Source organism: Orycteropus afer, unplaced genomic scaffold, assembly GCF_000298275.1.
Source record: "Orycteropus afer afer isolate SDZICR_OR568_19922 unplaced genomic scaffold, OryAfe1.0 scaffold00198, whole genome shotgun sequence".
Classification (NCBI taxonomy): Eukaryota; Metazoa; Chordata; class Mammalia; order Tubulidentata; family Orycteropodidae; genus Orycteropus; species Orycteropus afer.
In genome coordinates, this window is record NW_006921785.1 from 1,546,693 (window position 1) to 1,562,711 (window position 16,019).

General features: G+C 43.0%; 1 protein-coding gene across 1 annotated transcript in view; it reads right to left on the reverse strand.

The window, feature by feature from the left end:
* The window catches only part of MB21D2 (Mab-21 domain containing 2), a 192,366-nt gene that overhangs the window by 161,417 nt on the left and 14,930 nt on the right, over nt 1-16,019 (reverse strand). The window lies entirely within an intron of this gene.

Consider the following 16,019-nt stretch of genomic DNA (forward strand, 5'->3'; position numbering starts at 1 on the left):
TGCTGGAGAAGCTGAGACACATAGCCTTCCCCTAGGGCTGGCACCCTGGGACTTCCACCCTTCAGAACTGTGAGAAAATACATTGCTATTCTTTAAAGCCATCCACTTGCGGTATTTCTGTTATAGTATCACCAGAGAACTAAGACAATCACCTAAAAAAAAGAAGTCCTTTTCCAACTTTTGACCTCAAATATGTCTGCACAGTAGAAAAGCACATTCTGGCTTGGGGTACAACACAAAGGAGCGTCCTTTGGTCCTTCCTGGGGAAAATTCCCTTTAGGCTTTTGCTCACCTGACCACAACACAAAAAGATAAGAATTGATGAGGAAAGGTGAGCACTGATAAGAAACACCCTCCTTGTTGGACACCTCACAACACAGTGCCTTGTCGTTCATGTTGTTAGCTGTCAGTGAATGTCACCCCTGGCTCATGGCGACCCCATACACAACAGGGTAAGATCATTGTGATCCACAGGATTTTCACTGACAGATTTTCAGAAGTAGATCACTAGGCCCCTTCTTCCAAGTCTGCCTTAGTCTGGAACTTCTCCTGAAACCTATTCAGCATTACAGCAACACAACAACCTCCACTGACAGATGGGTGAGAGTCATGCCTGAGGTGCACTAGCCAAATACCAAACCTAGGTCCCCTCGTGGAAAGTGAGGATTCTATCACTGAATGACCATTGCCTCTTATGCTTTTATTAATCTCTCCAAAAAGATTCTTTTTGGTACCTGTTGTATTTTCTCAGTGTTGGAGACTAAGAAATACTACAAGTGGCTGGCTTTGACAAACAAAATTTTATTTTCTCATAGTTTAGGAAGCTAAATGTCAGAACTCAGGATGCTGGCTGTGGGAAAGGGCTTTCTCTGTCGACTGTGGAGGAAGGTCCAGCATCTTCATGGCCTCCCTTGGAGATTTCCACCTGGAATATCTCTTTTCCCCATTCCTGCTTGTTTGCTCTTGTGCCTAACCTGCTCCTTTTTTATCTCAATAGTGATCTGTTCAAGACACATCCTACACTAATGTGACCTCGATAACATAACAAAGAAAACCCTGTTCCCAAATGGGACCACATACACAGATACAGTGGTTTAGGATCTACAACACATATTTTTGCAGGACACAGTTCAATCCATAACAGTCCCCAACTAATCATTGACTTCTTCCTTACCAGCCCTCTCCACACAACCAACCAGTCATGAGTCCTACAGAAACAGGGAACTAAGAGGATTGGAGAGTGGGAGGCTTGCTAGGAAATCTTTTCATGAGACCATGGAGCCTTACTCACTGAGACTTTCCAAGGGATTTTGTGGAACAGTGAATCTTTTCTTAATACTTTTACTGGTCCATTGGTCACCTTCTTCATTTCATCAGCAGGTATCCAATCTCCATCCTCACATGGTAACCTTAAACTCCCTATACAGACTTGACATGGAAGTGCCTTCTAACATTCTCCCACACCCAACCATACACCCCAATCAACTCCAAGTCACACCTTCTCTAAATATCTCCTTCTTTTCTAAGTAACCATTATTAGTCTAAGCATCAGACTTCAAAAGTTCATCTTCATTTCCGTTAACCCTATCCCAATCAGGCCAGAGGTTGTCAATCCTTACAGCCCACCATGGTTCCCCTCCTAAAGGCCTCTCCAGCTGCATTTGCAGAGTGGTTAAGCATTCTGCTTGGCCAACCCCACACTTTTTGAAATGCCCAGGAAACTATTTAAAGGTAGAAGAAATTTCTTTCAGTTTCCTGGGAAATCTAACTTTTGTTTATTTACAACACTTACAATAAAACACTATGACCTTAATTCTACTCAAGAAACTGTTGAGCCAAAACTTTACCACAAAGAATGCCACTAGCCCTCAATTCAGACAACTTTATTGTACTGTTCTGTCCACCAGCTGCCCCACTAATCCTACTTAGGAAGGGAAAAAACGATGTTCAGCAAAAACAAGGATGGGAAGGGCAGTTTCATGTACTGAGCATGTTTAAATACCAAGCACTGTGCTATACATTGAATTTACTGCACCTGTACTTATTTAATCCTTAAAACAACACTCTGACATTTGTATTTTCTTCAAAATCTGTCAAAAATATAACACAGTATAAAATTAAGGGAAGAAACCAGTCTTTTATCCCTGTTTTGTGCAAGAGGAAACTAAGGCTCAGAAAGCATAAATAATTTACCCAAGGTCGCAAAGCTACCAAACGACGGGGAAAGACTCTGGTCTGCCTGATTCCAAAGTCCACATTTTTCCTTTCCACCACGCCATCTTGCTTCATGAAATCTCAAAGACTGACACTCCTGTTTGTTTCCCCTTTTGTGGCAGTGCCGCCTACCCTCCCTTCCAGATCCAAAAAGACAAAAGCACTGATATTCTTCATCTCAGACAATGAAACTTAAAACAGAACCACAAATTAGCCTACAAGGACACTGTAGCTGAGACTAAATGCTCCATGCAAGCCTGGTATCCTGTTAGCATTTCATGGATATTAACAACATCACAGTAATTACTACAATGGGCTAGTTACTGAGTGTTTAAACAAGCAATACTGCAGCTACAACTCTGGTATTCGAGGAAAATTCCAACTTTGGGCTGTCGTGGGTGTCGCTCAAGGAGCTGCCTTATGGTTGTGGGACCCCCAGCAGTAGTGCAGGGGACAAGGGAGGAAAGAGCAGAGGTGCACTCACCTCCAGACATGTGCAGAGTAAGAAATGGTGGAGAAGAGAAAGTGAGAGAGAAGCTATAGCTTCCTTCTCCTATTTCTAAAATGAACCATCAAAGCACAACAATAATTTAAAAATTCCTCCATGAAAGAGAGAGAAAAGACAAGGAAAGAGGAGATGGGGGAGTTAAAAACAAACATCTTCTGTTACATGAAGCAATTTTCCCCTTAACAGATCAAACAATTCTTTGGGACCTAAGAGGCAGGTAGGTATTATAATTTGGTGACAGATGACAAAACCGAGGTTCAGAGAGTTTATGTAACTTGTTTAATGTCATCAAGCTAGTCAGTAACAGTGGGAAGGCAAGGACTCAGGCTTCCTGACTCCTGGTTCAGGGCTACTTCTGCTCACAAACTTCTGTGGAGGCTGACAAGAAGCCTTACCAGTCCAGGGGTCAAGTCATTAGTTTCTAGTTCCCCTTGTATCAGTCACTTCTATTTAACAATAAAGACTGGTGGGAATTATGACAAACTGGATAAACTGTGATACTTCTAAAAGAGGCAGCTGTTTTTCAGTGTAAAACCAAAACCAAACCAAACTAACTGCCGTCGAGTAAGATCCGACTCATAGCGACCTCTCCTTGGGTTTCCGACACAGTATTACTATGGAAGTAGATTGCCCCATCTTCCTTCCAAGGATTGGCTGGTGGGTTTGAACCACCAGACTCCTGGTTAGCAGCAAAATGCCTTAGGCACTACACCAGTGCCAGGTGATAATTATTACACATAGAAATAAAACCCAACACTTCAGAATTTTCAATAAAATTTGGGAATCTGGTTTTGGGGAAAACTTTTCCAATCTTTAAATGGTTGCTCCAAACTGCTAAAAAAGAAAATCATGCTGGCCAAATAAGCAAATATACAGGGGAAACTGAGCCCACAGGCAACTAGTTCTAAATATTAGATGTAACCTCAGCAGCAGAGTTAGCCCAAATGTAAAATAAGGGGCCCCGATGACTGTCTCCTAACTGAAGGATCCCAAGGGCATGGAGTTTTTGGTGTTATGAATCCATATGCCTATATGTTACTAGGAGGGACCAGTGCCTGGAGAAGGACATCATCTTGGTAAAGCAGAGGGTCAGTGAAAAAAGAGGAAGACCCTCAATGAGATGAATTGATACCGTGGCTGCAAAAATGAGCTCAAACATAGCAATGCCTGTGAGGATGGTGCAGGACTGGGCAGTTTTTCATTAGGCTCTACACAGGTCACTATGAGTCAGAAATGACTCAAAAGCACCTAACAAACATCAAGCATTGTCTCTCATGAGTATACCATTATTTTTCAAATATATATAGATGTATTATGATAAAATTCACATTATGTTTAACTAAATTCATAGCTTTCTATAACTATTCATTTTCCCCCAATGACCTTATAGTAAAAATATAATCCCTACCATTTAAACCTTTGTAATTTGTTTAACTGTAAAACAAAATAAAAAAAAAAAAAACCTCATATTTGGAAACAGATGGGAACAATTGGACTAGATGAATTCTAACAGTCTACTTTCTTATAATTTCATGATTATATGCTGCAGAGAGGTAGAAAGTGGAAAAGAAAGAATAGTCCCCTACATACCAAGGCATATACTTAACATTCAGTACACACACAGCTCTGTCAATGTTCACCATGAACTGTGTACCACTTACAGCCCAAGGTCAAGAACAAAACCAAACTAGCCCACAATACCAACAACAGTTACTCAACACCTCCCAAATATTTATGGCACAACTATGTTTCAGGCAAATAAAAAGAAAAACGGGGAAAAAACAAGTAAAAGCAGTGAGGGAAAAGTCAGACATTAGTGACAAATAACTGCCGAGTCATAACGAGAATCAGTGCAACTTAGAAATCTGTGAGATGTTACGTCATTTTAGGAGAATATGACCTATTCTAGCCTTCCTCAAGAAGGGATGATTTGATTAAGCTAAGATCTTAAGAGTAAGTAGGCGTTAACAATACATATGAATATGGAAGTGGGATGGGGCATTCCAGCAAAGGGCCTGCAGTGGGTGGGGATGTGGTATTTTCAAAGAACTGAAAGGCTAGTGTGGTTGAAACCAAAAGAATAAGGGTATCTGTGGTTTGAGATGAGGCCAAGCTCCTCTGTAGAACACATAGCATTGAGCACATTACATTCTAATCCTTTCAGAATGTTTTGGTTTTTACTTTAAAAGAAGTACAGCCTGAATGCTCCTTAAAAGTGAGAATGGCTAGACTTGGTCTCACCTACTTTGGTCATGTTGTCAGAAGGGACCATTCTCTGGAGAAGGATATCATGCTTGGTAAAGTGGAGGGTCAATGAAAGAGGGGAAGGCCCTCAACAAGATGGATTGACATGGTGGCTGCAGCAATGGGCTCAGGTATAGTAGAGATTGTGAAGCTAGCACAGGACCAGGCAGTGTTTCGATTTGTTGTACATAAGGTCGCTATGAGTCAGAGACAACTCGACAACACATAACAACAACAACCACCTTAAAATACATTGTCAGTACCTCACAGAGTGCCCATCACATAGCAGTTGTTGAAGAAATAGAAAATAAAATTTATGTGGTGGCAGATGAAGTTGGAGATGTGAAGGGGCTAGGTTTACAAGGGCCTTGTAAAATACACCAAGAAGCTTTATATGAAGAATGGTGGGAGTCCACTGAAGAGTTTTAGGCATATTCAAAAGATGATTCAACATGGAGAATGGATTGAAAGGATAAAGGTTGGATGCAAAACACCCAGTTAGGAAACAAAGGAAACAACCCAGGAAACATGGTAGTGGCCTGGATTAGGGTGGTGACAGTGGTTATGGAAAGAAGAAGATGGAATCTTAAGATACACAGGAGGAAGAATTCACAGGTCTCAGTTCCTTTTTAGCCTTGGGGCAGGATGAGCTAAATTCCTATTCTAATCACCTCAGTGAATGGTGGTGTATCTGACTGAGATGTAAAAAGGAACAGGTTTGGAGCTCAAATTAAATTTGGATATTCAATTCATGGAATATTCAATTGTCAAAGAAGAAGTCAAGAGGTTTGATGACCATTGGGAGACAGCAGCACAGAGATATAAACTGGCATTGTAAAATCAGAGATAGTGAAAGGTGAACAGACAGGAGCCATAACCCAGGGATGAACAAAGGAATAAAAGTCCATCTCTCACAGAGAGATTGAGAAAAAGGAGAAAATCAGGAAGAGTGTGTTGTCAAGAAGCCAAGGGAGGAAAAATGTAGAGGAGAGAATGGTCAACTGTGTCGAGTTGGCAAAGGAATGACAAATGTCATGTACTGTTTTTTCCCTCTGAGCATTAATCACCACCTGCAAGTCTAGTTGGTTGGTTGTGTGAATTTTCACTTAATTGTCTGGCTCTTCCTAAGACATATATGAAGAAATGAGGATGTGTTGCATAGAGCTTCTCCAGGATATCTGCTGAAAGAATGCATGAAGAATGTACATGCACATGCACGAATGTATGGAGAATGAACGCATGGATGCCTTGGGAAGGAATCAGCAAAGAAAAAGAAATTGCAGATGAAGGCGACAGGAAGAATACCAGGAAAGAAGGCTGAGAATATAGAAAGGACAGGGTCCAGGAGATAGAAGCAGGGTTTGCCTGCTCTTGAATGACACAAAAATACTCAGTGGGATGATTTCACATCAACCCTCTTCCCCAAGGAGCAGAGATTATAAAATCCTCCCCCACAGGTTTCTTCAGTTGTCCAGATGGGGTCATCAATCCAGGATGATTCCATTCCCATTAGGATCTTTTTGCAGGAAAACCATGAATAAGTAGGTTGGGAATGAGGCTTCTCTGAGAATTGGAATTCAAATCCTCTGCGTTGTGAGTACCCCAAAACCCAAAAGTTATATCATCGTACTAACCATTTTTCTAACATAATGCCCGTGTGCTTCAAGGCTTTAAGACAAGTCAATGTACAAACATCTGCAGGGAATCTGAGCAGGGTTATTTACTTTAACAAATAATTATTTACTTTTCAAAGGGAGTTGCAGCACTAAAGAGGCAGATGCCTTCCTTCATTGAAATCTCAATTCAATGTATAAATTTTGATTTCAAAGTAAATTTCTTAAAGCTACATTTGGCATCTGCTTTTTACTGAAAATTAAAAAAAGATCTGCTCCCCAATTCTCCCCACAAGGACAGACTACATTAACTATGTCCCAATTAAATGTTCTAAATCTAGAATGAAACCTACCAGGGTGAGGGGGAAAGCCTGTGCCTTCATGAAACTGGCCTAATTTACTTAATTTCAAGAGCCCAGTTGACCTTTATATGGCCATCAATCAATCAATCAGCTGGGACACACCTTACTTTCAAAATGAGGATGTTGTCAAATGGGATTTTGTACAGAGGACTTTTCAATAAACATAAACCACAAGCTTAGAAAAAGAAAAAGTTTCTCATGATGGCCACAAAGGAAAACCAAGTGATAGAATGAAAAGATGGACCAAGAACCAGAAGAACCTCATAAATAACTAGCCTCTAGGACAGCAAAACCACAGTCTTCTCCATTCCACCCACTGCCCCCTTATTCCCACTCCCCTCTTGGTGTTTGGCACCATGTCATGTTGGTACACCAGCAACCAATAAAGCCTGGCATAGTGAGGGTGTCCATCTGGGTAAGGTAGAAGAGGAGGGGGAGCCAGACTGCCTAGATGTGAATCAAGCCTCCATCACTGGCTTGAGCAAAGGATTTAACAATTTGTCTATAAATGGGGATATAACAATATACGATTCCTCTTACGACTGCTGTCAGGATTAAATGAGTTGATAATTACGACATTCTTGAGACAATGCCCGGCAAATAGTGGGGAAGGGATTCCCAATATTATCATTATCATCACCACAACCACCACTACCATCACCATGGTTTGAGCTTGAGCAAGTCACTGCACTACCATTAAGGTTAAGTTTCCCTATCAGTAAAATAATGGTGCTGAATGAAGAGATCTCACGAAGATCCCCAATGGCTTAACTCTTCCATAAGTCTCTGAATCCTCTTATATTTCTAAATCCTCCTAAGGCTCTGAGCTCTAAGGACAGCAGCCAGGAGGGAAGAAGAGCTGGCTCTCCTTCAGATCCCAAGAGGGCATACTAGCCCACAGAGCTTCAACTCCTTCCCACCCAATGCTGGATCCAGTCCTGTCATCCATTCAGCCAGCTCCCTTCCTTATTACAGAAATGGATCATTCAGAGATCAAAACACTCACCATGATAATCAAAGATATGGGAATAGTGCAGCTGCGAAAAAAGGATCTACTTCAGAGAAAAGAAACCATAGATGGAAAGACAAGGAACAATCAAAAGATCAAAGCAAACCTGACAGAACAGAGCACACTCTACCCACAAGGTTATTTATTTAGCATCCTTCATCTAATAGCAATCAAGAAAATTTCAAACTACAGGGCAGCTTTGCAACAGGGAAAATGTTCCCTACCTTCAAACAAAGCCCTCTCTGAGTGACTCCCTTTCCTGTTCAAAGTCAGGTAGAGTCTTCTCCAGGTAAAAAATGCCACTGAGTTCACTGTTTCAGGTGTAGACTCCTTTCTCAGGAAGTAGTCACTTCTCTAAGGTTGACTTAACTGTCACTATGCCCAAAATTAAAATTTGTTTTCAGAATCAATTCCCCTTTGCTTTCTGGGCTTCAGTTTCCACTTTGATAAAATGGGAGAGAAACGAAGTTGAGCCATCCAGTTTCCAAGTTTCCTAGTAGCGTTACAATTGTAGGATTCCAACAATAATTTCTACTTTGCCGGGGGTAGGGTATGGGGTTAAAATGAAATAAAGGAAGGTCCATAATTATCTGCCATTCTCAGCCCTGAAGCTAGACTTCCTAAATTCAAATTCCCCACTCTACCAGTTGCTCTGTGACATTGGGCAATTTACGTAACCTCTATGTGCTTCAGCTTTCTCCTCTGTAAAATAAGGAGAATACTATCTTCCTCACAGGGTGGTTGTTCTGATTAATTTAATGAACATAGCAAAGTGCAATATACTTGGAACTGTGCCTGGCACATGGCAAATACTACTTTAGTGTGGTTATTATTATTTTTCAAAGTTGCATAACCAGTTTTCTACTCAAAAAAATGTGGTGGGAATATAGCATGCTAAGGCTACAACACACACACAAACCGAAAAAAAAAAAAACACCAAACCCACTGTCGTCGAGTTGGGTCCAACTTATAGCGACCCCTCCTTGGGCTTCCAAGGTGGTGTCACTACAGAAGCAGATTGCCCAACCTTCCTTCTGAGGAGTGGCTGGTGGGTTTGAACCACCAGCCTTCTGGTTAGCAGTCAAATGCCTTAGGCACTACACTACCAGTGCTCCAGACACACACACACACACACACACACACACAATATGACAAACTTGGTCAGAAGACAGGAAACCTGTATTGTGGTCATGATTCTGCCCAAAATGGGCTGTATGACTATGAATGAACCACTGCCTTCCCTGGATCTCTGCTTCCAGAGTAGACTCAGATCAGAGGTGACAAACTGGAAGCAACAGTGTTTTATTTGACCTACAGTTTGGGAACAGATGTTTCTTTAAAATTTGATGTTATTATTATTAAAAATCTGGAGGTTTCACCTTTCCAACCTGGTCCCTACGCTATGGCTCCAGTAAAGAAGGGTGGTGAGAAGAAGAAGGGCAGTTCTGCTATCAACAAAGTGGTGACTGGAGAGGACACCATCAACATTCACAAGTGCATCCATGGAGTAGGTTTCAAGAGGCGTTCCCCTCGGGCACTCAAGGAGACCCAGAAATTTGCCATGAAAGAGATGGGAACACCAGATGTGCACACTGACACTAGGCTCTACAAAGCTGTCTGGGCCAAGGGAATAAGAAATGTCCCATACCACATCCATGTACAATTTTCAAGAAAATGTAATGAGGATGAAGATTCACCAAACAAGCTCTACATATAGGTTACCTACGTACCTGTAACCACTTTCAAAAACCTACAGACGGTCAACGTGGATGAAAACCAACAGCTGATTATCAAATAAAGTTTTAAAACAAAACAAAAAAAAAATCTGAAGGTTTCACATAAAAATCCAAATCCATCACAGCTCTTAACAAAGCCAAAATTCTATCACACCTGGATGTTCAGTGGTGGCTCTCAGCCACTCCAGCAGCAGCAGTGGAGAACTCATTTAAAAAAAGTTGCTGTTGAGTCCACTCTGACTCTTGGTGACCTCAAGTGTGTCAGAGTAGAATTATGCTCCACAGGGTTTTCAATGGCCAATTTTTTGGAAGTAGATCACCAGGCCTTTCTTCTGAAGTGCCTCTGCGTAGACTCAAACCTTCAACCCTGTGGTAAGCAGCCAAATGCCATTTGCACCACCTAGAAGCTCATTAGAAGTGCAGATCCACAGACTCTGTCTCAAAACTACTGAATCAGAAACTCTGGGAGTGGAGCCGGGTAATCTCTGTTTTAACAAGCCTTACAGGAGATTCTTACAGACTAATATATGAGAACGACTACAAAGGAGGAACAATTGGCAAGTGTTGAGGAACAGGTTCCAACCCCATTTAGACAGGAGAAGTGAGAGTGATCTCATTTCACCGCTGTTCCCATCATCCCAGGACCGATCAGGATTACCCAGCTGCCCACAGCCCTCATTTTCCCAAGTCCCTAGTCCCTCTGGCTGGCCAGCTTTGATCTAGATGGATGACCTCTTCTCACAAGGGGGTTATGAGCCCCTTGGGCAGTGTATGCCAGTAGGATGGTGTTGCTACAATCAGAAATGCAGCCCATATGAAAGTAGGCTGTGCCCACCAAGAGCACAGTTGAGAAAACAAACTGTTGAGTTCCCTTTATTAATCACAACACAATCCACACAAGCAGCTGCTATGAGGAACAGCTGCAGCTACTAAAAGGGTGATATTCAAGAAGCCTAGAAAAAGTGTTTACAAATTGAATCCTGATTAACAGGCACGTGCAGACTTCCAGGCTGTGGGCTTGGTTCTTCCTCCTGATCTTCAGTTCCCCTCTCCAGATCAGAAACCATCATCCTTCCACACAAAAGGGAGCTATGGTGGCACAGTACCTAAGGCATTTGACTGCTAACCAGAAGGCTGGCAGTTCAAACCCACCAGCCACTCCTTGGAAGGAAGATGGGGCAATCTGCTTCCATAGGGATACAGCCTCAGAAACCGAAGGAGAGGTCTCTATGAGTCAGATCCAACTCAACACCAGTGACTTTTCCACACAAAAGGGGTGGAGGGGAGAATATTTTTAAAATCAGCATGATACAAGACAGAGAACATAGGGTTAGTTTCAAAAGACTTGAGTTTGACCCCAGCTCCACCATTTAATGTCCTTGGGAGAATAATTCAGCCTCTCTGACCCTCCACTTCTTCTGTGTTAAAATAGAGTTAATAACAATTCCTACTCCATGGGCGTCTGGTTACCTAGTGCTGCTCTGACAGGAATATACCACAAATGGGATGGTTTGAACAAATAGGAGTTTATTCTCTTACAGCTTGGAAGGATAAAGTCCAATTTCAAAGTGCCAGGCTCTAGGGACTATGTTAAAAGTCCCTCGACCTTGGGCTTTAGCTCTGCCTCTTGCTCCTGACCCACTGAAGCCAGAGCCTCTCTTCACTCAGGCAGCTGCTGGCTGCTGAAGCTAACAAGCCCAAGGTCCACAAATAAAATGGCACAGTCCCAATGTTACCAAACTACACAGCAGGCCATTTATTCAAGTCCATTGTAAGTCCCAAGGTTGGCAGAGCACGGCAGGCTGCTGAACAATGACAAAGCCACACACAGGGTCCAAACATACCATAAGCTAGAGACCATTCCCCAAGGCTTCTCCTTATATACAGGAAGCAGACCACACCCCTAGGGCAGCTACTCAGCTGCTCACAGTAGATTCCACCATGGAGTTGACTACCAGTCTCATCATGGGCAATACTACATCCAGCTGCCCAGACCCTCAACCAGGCCCAGCCAAGTTGACACACAAACTTAACTACCACAGTTCCACCCCTTGTCAGCTTGGCACCTTTACAGATCTCCTTCACTGGGGTGGCTCTTATCCCCTAGATCCTGAGTAGTGACCTCACCCCCTTGGCCTGGCGGCCCCGTTCCTCTACCTCTTGGACATGGTAGCCCTGCCCCCTCTCTCTTGAGCAGCGGCTATGGCTCCATCCCACTGGCTCCCATGAACAAGCAGCCCTATACTCCAGAACCAAGTTGGTGATGGCCTAACTCTTTGAAACCTAGGGGGATATGGTGGTTCCACTCCCAGAGGCCATGGTCCTACCCTTAAGGCTTAGACAGCTCTGTTTCCAGTTTCCTTGGTCTCTCCTCTTCTGCCGATTAATGCTGAAGGCAACCCACTCTGCTGGAAATCTTCTTGCCCAAAAAGCACTCAGCTTTCTTGCTCAGTGGTCCAGCCAACCTGCTACTCCATTTCATGCTGGTCTTTTCTACCAAGTAATGCTGAAAGGCAACCCACTCTGCCAGGAAGCCACCTACCCACTGGCACCCAGCTTTCTCCTCCGTGGGCTGGTAAGCCTGTTGCTGTTTAATTCCGATCTCTGGGTTCTGCTACTGCCGTCTCTCATGCTGGTCTCTCGGCTCTGTTCCTGCTGTTTCTCATGCTGTAAACCAGGGTCTTTCTGCCAGAGTCTCGAGTCAAGGATGCATTCTACTCCTGTTTACACATTTTAGGTATGTTAGAGCAGCACCCCACTCTCTCAGTACCATATTCTGTTTTGGTTACCTGGTGCCTCTCTGACAAGAATGTACCACAAATGGGATGGCTTGAACAAACAGGAGTTTATTCTCTTAACAGTTTGGAAGGCTAGAAGTCCGATTTCAAAGTGCCAGCCTCTAAGGGCTGTGTGCAAGTCCCTCGAACTTGGGCTTCAGCTCTGCCTCTTGCTCCCAGACCACTGAAGCCAGAACCATCTCTTCACTCAGGCAGCTACTGGCTGCTGAAGCTAACAAGCCCAAAGTCCACAAATAAAATGGCATAGTCCTGATGTTACCAAACCACATGGTGGACCATTAATTCAAGTCCATTGTAAGTCCCAAGGTCGGCAGAGCATGGCAGGCTGATGAACAACAGCACAGCCACATGCAGGATCCAAGCATGCCATAAGCTAGAGACCATTCCCAAAGGCTTCTCCTTATATACAGGAAGCAGACCACATTCCTAGGGCAGCTACTCAGCTGCTCACAGTAGATTCCACCATGGAGTTGATTACCAGTCTCATCATGGGGAATACTACATCCAGCTGCCCACTCAACCAGGCCCAGCCAAGTTGACACACAAACTAAACTACCACAATGGGGTTGTAGTGAGAATAAATAAAAATGAGGTTATGCATACGAAAGTACTTCGCAACCTGTAGAGGAGTAGATAGAAAGAAAGGCTTAATTATTATCATCCCCTGAAAGCTGCAGTTGAGCCCAGAAGTCATCTAAAGACTCACTATTTGCAGCCTAGGGTTATCCAAGTTGAAATCTGAGAATCACGTGGCTACAAAGGGCCTTTTGAGGACCTGTAACCCAACCTTGTTATACACCCCCACATGTACCTCCAGACCCTGAATGCTTTAAACAAGAGCCTAGCCAAAGCGTGTGTGTGTGGGGGGGGGGATCCTACCAGGAGAATCTCCACGGGCAGGAGGCTCACTCTGTTCCAAGGCAGGCAGCCCATTCCACATCAGCCTAAACTGATTATTCAACAACAAATCCTCTTTATGGAAGCCAAATTAGACTTGCTATCATTCAAGCAGCCTTGAAAGCAAGGACAAACTTTCTCTATGGACACTAACTCCTGTTTCTCAACAGGCACATTAACAGCTGCAAAGATTTTAAAAAGAAAACACCCAAATTCATGAATTTCAAGCAAATACCCAAATGTCAAAGGTAGCATAACTCCCCTTAAAATGCTCAGTTAATCTCCTCTTAAGTAGAGAAGTGTAAGAATTTCCTTAGCTTTATCAACTGGCTTGTTCATCCTTTCTGTTTCCACATCAAAACCCTGGGACTTATTTGCCTATAGGAAAGCATGGCTCAGGTTGAGAACCCCTGTCCTTTCTATCTTGCAATTTATTCCATGCCAACCTTTCTTGACTGTCCAGAAAAGCAAACCAAACTCACTGTCATCAAGTTGGATCCGACTCATAGCAACCCCTCCTTGGTTTCAGAGGCAGTATCACTACGGAAGTAGATTACCTAGACTTCCTTCTAAGGAGTGGCTGGTGGGTTTGAACTGCCAGCCTTCTGGTTAGCAGTCAAATGCCTTAGGCACTATGCCACCAGAGCTCCTTTCTTGAAAATAGAACCCCAAACTGTATTTAAAAAAAAATCTCAGGCTGGGGGTTCACCCAGACTAGGCTACCATCTGACATCATTCTTTCTCTGATCATGTTTCCCTCTCTCACTTCATCCAAATTCCTAGAACATCATCCTCCAGAGCCCTGCATGTAGCATCCAATCAGATATGGTGCTATGTTTAGTAGTTTCATTGCATAGGTTTATCCTCCCAGAGCCAGAATGGAAATTCTTTCAATTTAGAGACTGTGTTCCAAATATTTTGTGTCCTCACCATAGTCTATCAGGTCCAAATGAGCAAATCACCCAGTCTTCCCCTCTGCTCTTATCTCCTACCAGTCACATCCACCTTACTCAACTCCAGTAACACTGGCCTTTTCCCCATCACTCAAACTTGCCTGGTTTATACTACTTCAGGGCCTTTGCACTTGCTGCTCTGTCTACCTGGAACATTCTCCCATCCACTCTTCAGATGGCTGGCTCCTTCGTATCTTTCCATTTCAAACAGCTCTACTTCAAAGAAGCCGTCTCTGCCAATTTTCACTCTACCCAGTTACCTCTGTCATAATACTCTGTGCTTTTTTAATTATTTTTCTAATAGCATACACTGTTTATTTGCATGCTTAAATCTTGTTTAATACTCCAGAGAACATAAGCCCCATGGAAGTAGTGACCTTGCCGTTCTTACTGACTTCTGTGTATTTACACAGTGAATGCACCAGTGCCTAGAGCACAGTAGGCACCCAAACATATGCTGAATGAATTTATGAATTAATAAATGAATGCTTAACACATTATAGCTATTCCAACACTATTCTGAAGAAATAAAAACCTAAATAAGACCTTTTACTAATCCTCACTACTGGCAAGACTCAACTCACCAATAGTAATCAAGTCTTCTTACATGGAAGGAAAAAAAATATTAAAAATAAAGAAACAAATTGAACAACAGGTCCCCATGCCACCTTAATTCATAGCAGCACTATCCCTCGTATCTGTCTCTATCTTGTGCATCAGGAATTCATGAAAAGGCACTTAAATGAGAGAAAAATAGATAGCTGTTTCCTAGAGACAGGGCCTCACATAATGGCATAATTATGTACTGCCCTTAAAGAAATCATTCAGCTGGCAAGTACTTAGCCAGGTCCATTGTAAACACTGTCATAGACCCTAAGAACAAGTTAGGCAAGGCGTAACAATCAGACCTGGGGAATGTCTGTCTACAGGCCACGTACTTACCCATTCCACTGACAGCCAGCCTCATCCACAGCATACCTTCAGCTCAAGAGAAGAGGTGAAAAGCCCAGAGGGGAATGCAAGAGAACCTTCATCCCAGCAACGCTTGTAAGATGTCAGGGGATGGAAGAGGGCCCAGAATAGCCTATAAGCCAAAGACACGCTAGACATGGGTTGAGTCCTATTCCACAACTTACTCTGTGACCTTGGACTAAATCCCATCACCTCCCAGAATCTCAGCACTCTTCATTTGTAAATAGGTGCTGATATTTCCTATACCACATTCCACTTAGGTCTGTCCATACCAGATATGAATGTGTATGAAATCTATAAAATATTGTAGAGGTAAATTGTTATTATTGATTCTAACTAATAGTAGCTTACACTATGGATCCCACAGTAAACAACCAAACTCCTTAATGGGAAAGATGACTTATGCCTTCTCTGCATAAAGCCCCAAGGATGGGCATCCCAGAGGTCCATGAGACCCCTAGATGCCCACAGAAAAACAACCAGGGTCCACAAGAAAGGGGACATTCCCAAGAGTCACCGTTTGCTGCTCTATGTCAACAAGCTATAGCAATCACTTTGGTTACGTCTTAAAATTGTTCTAGGATAAGTCTTAAGGGTGTTTCTCTTGCAATATAGAAAAAAATCCCCCATGCCTCTGGAAATGCCAAAGGAGATGCTGTTGTTATGTGCCGTCGAGTCAGACCCAACTCATAGCGACCCCTCCTTGGGTTTCC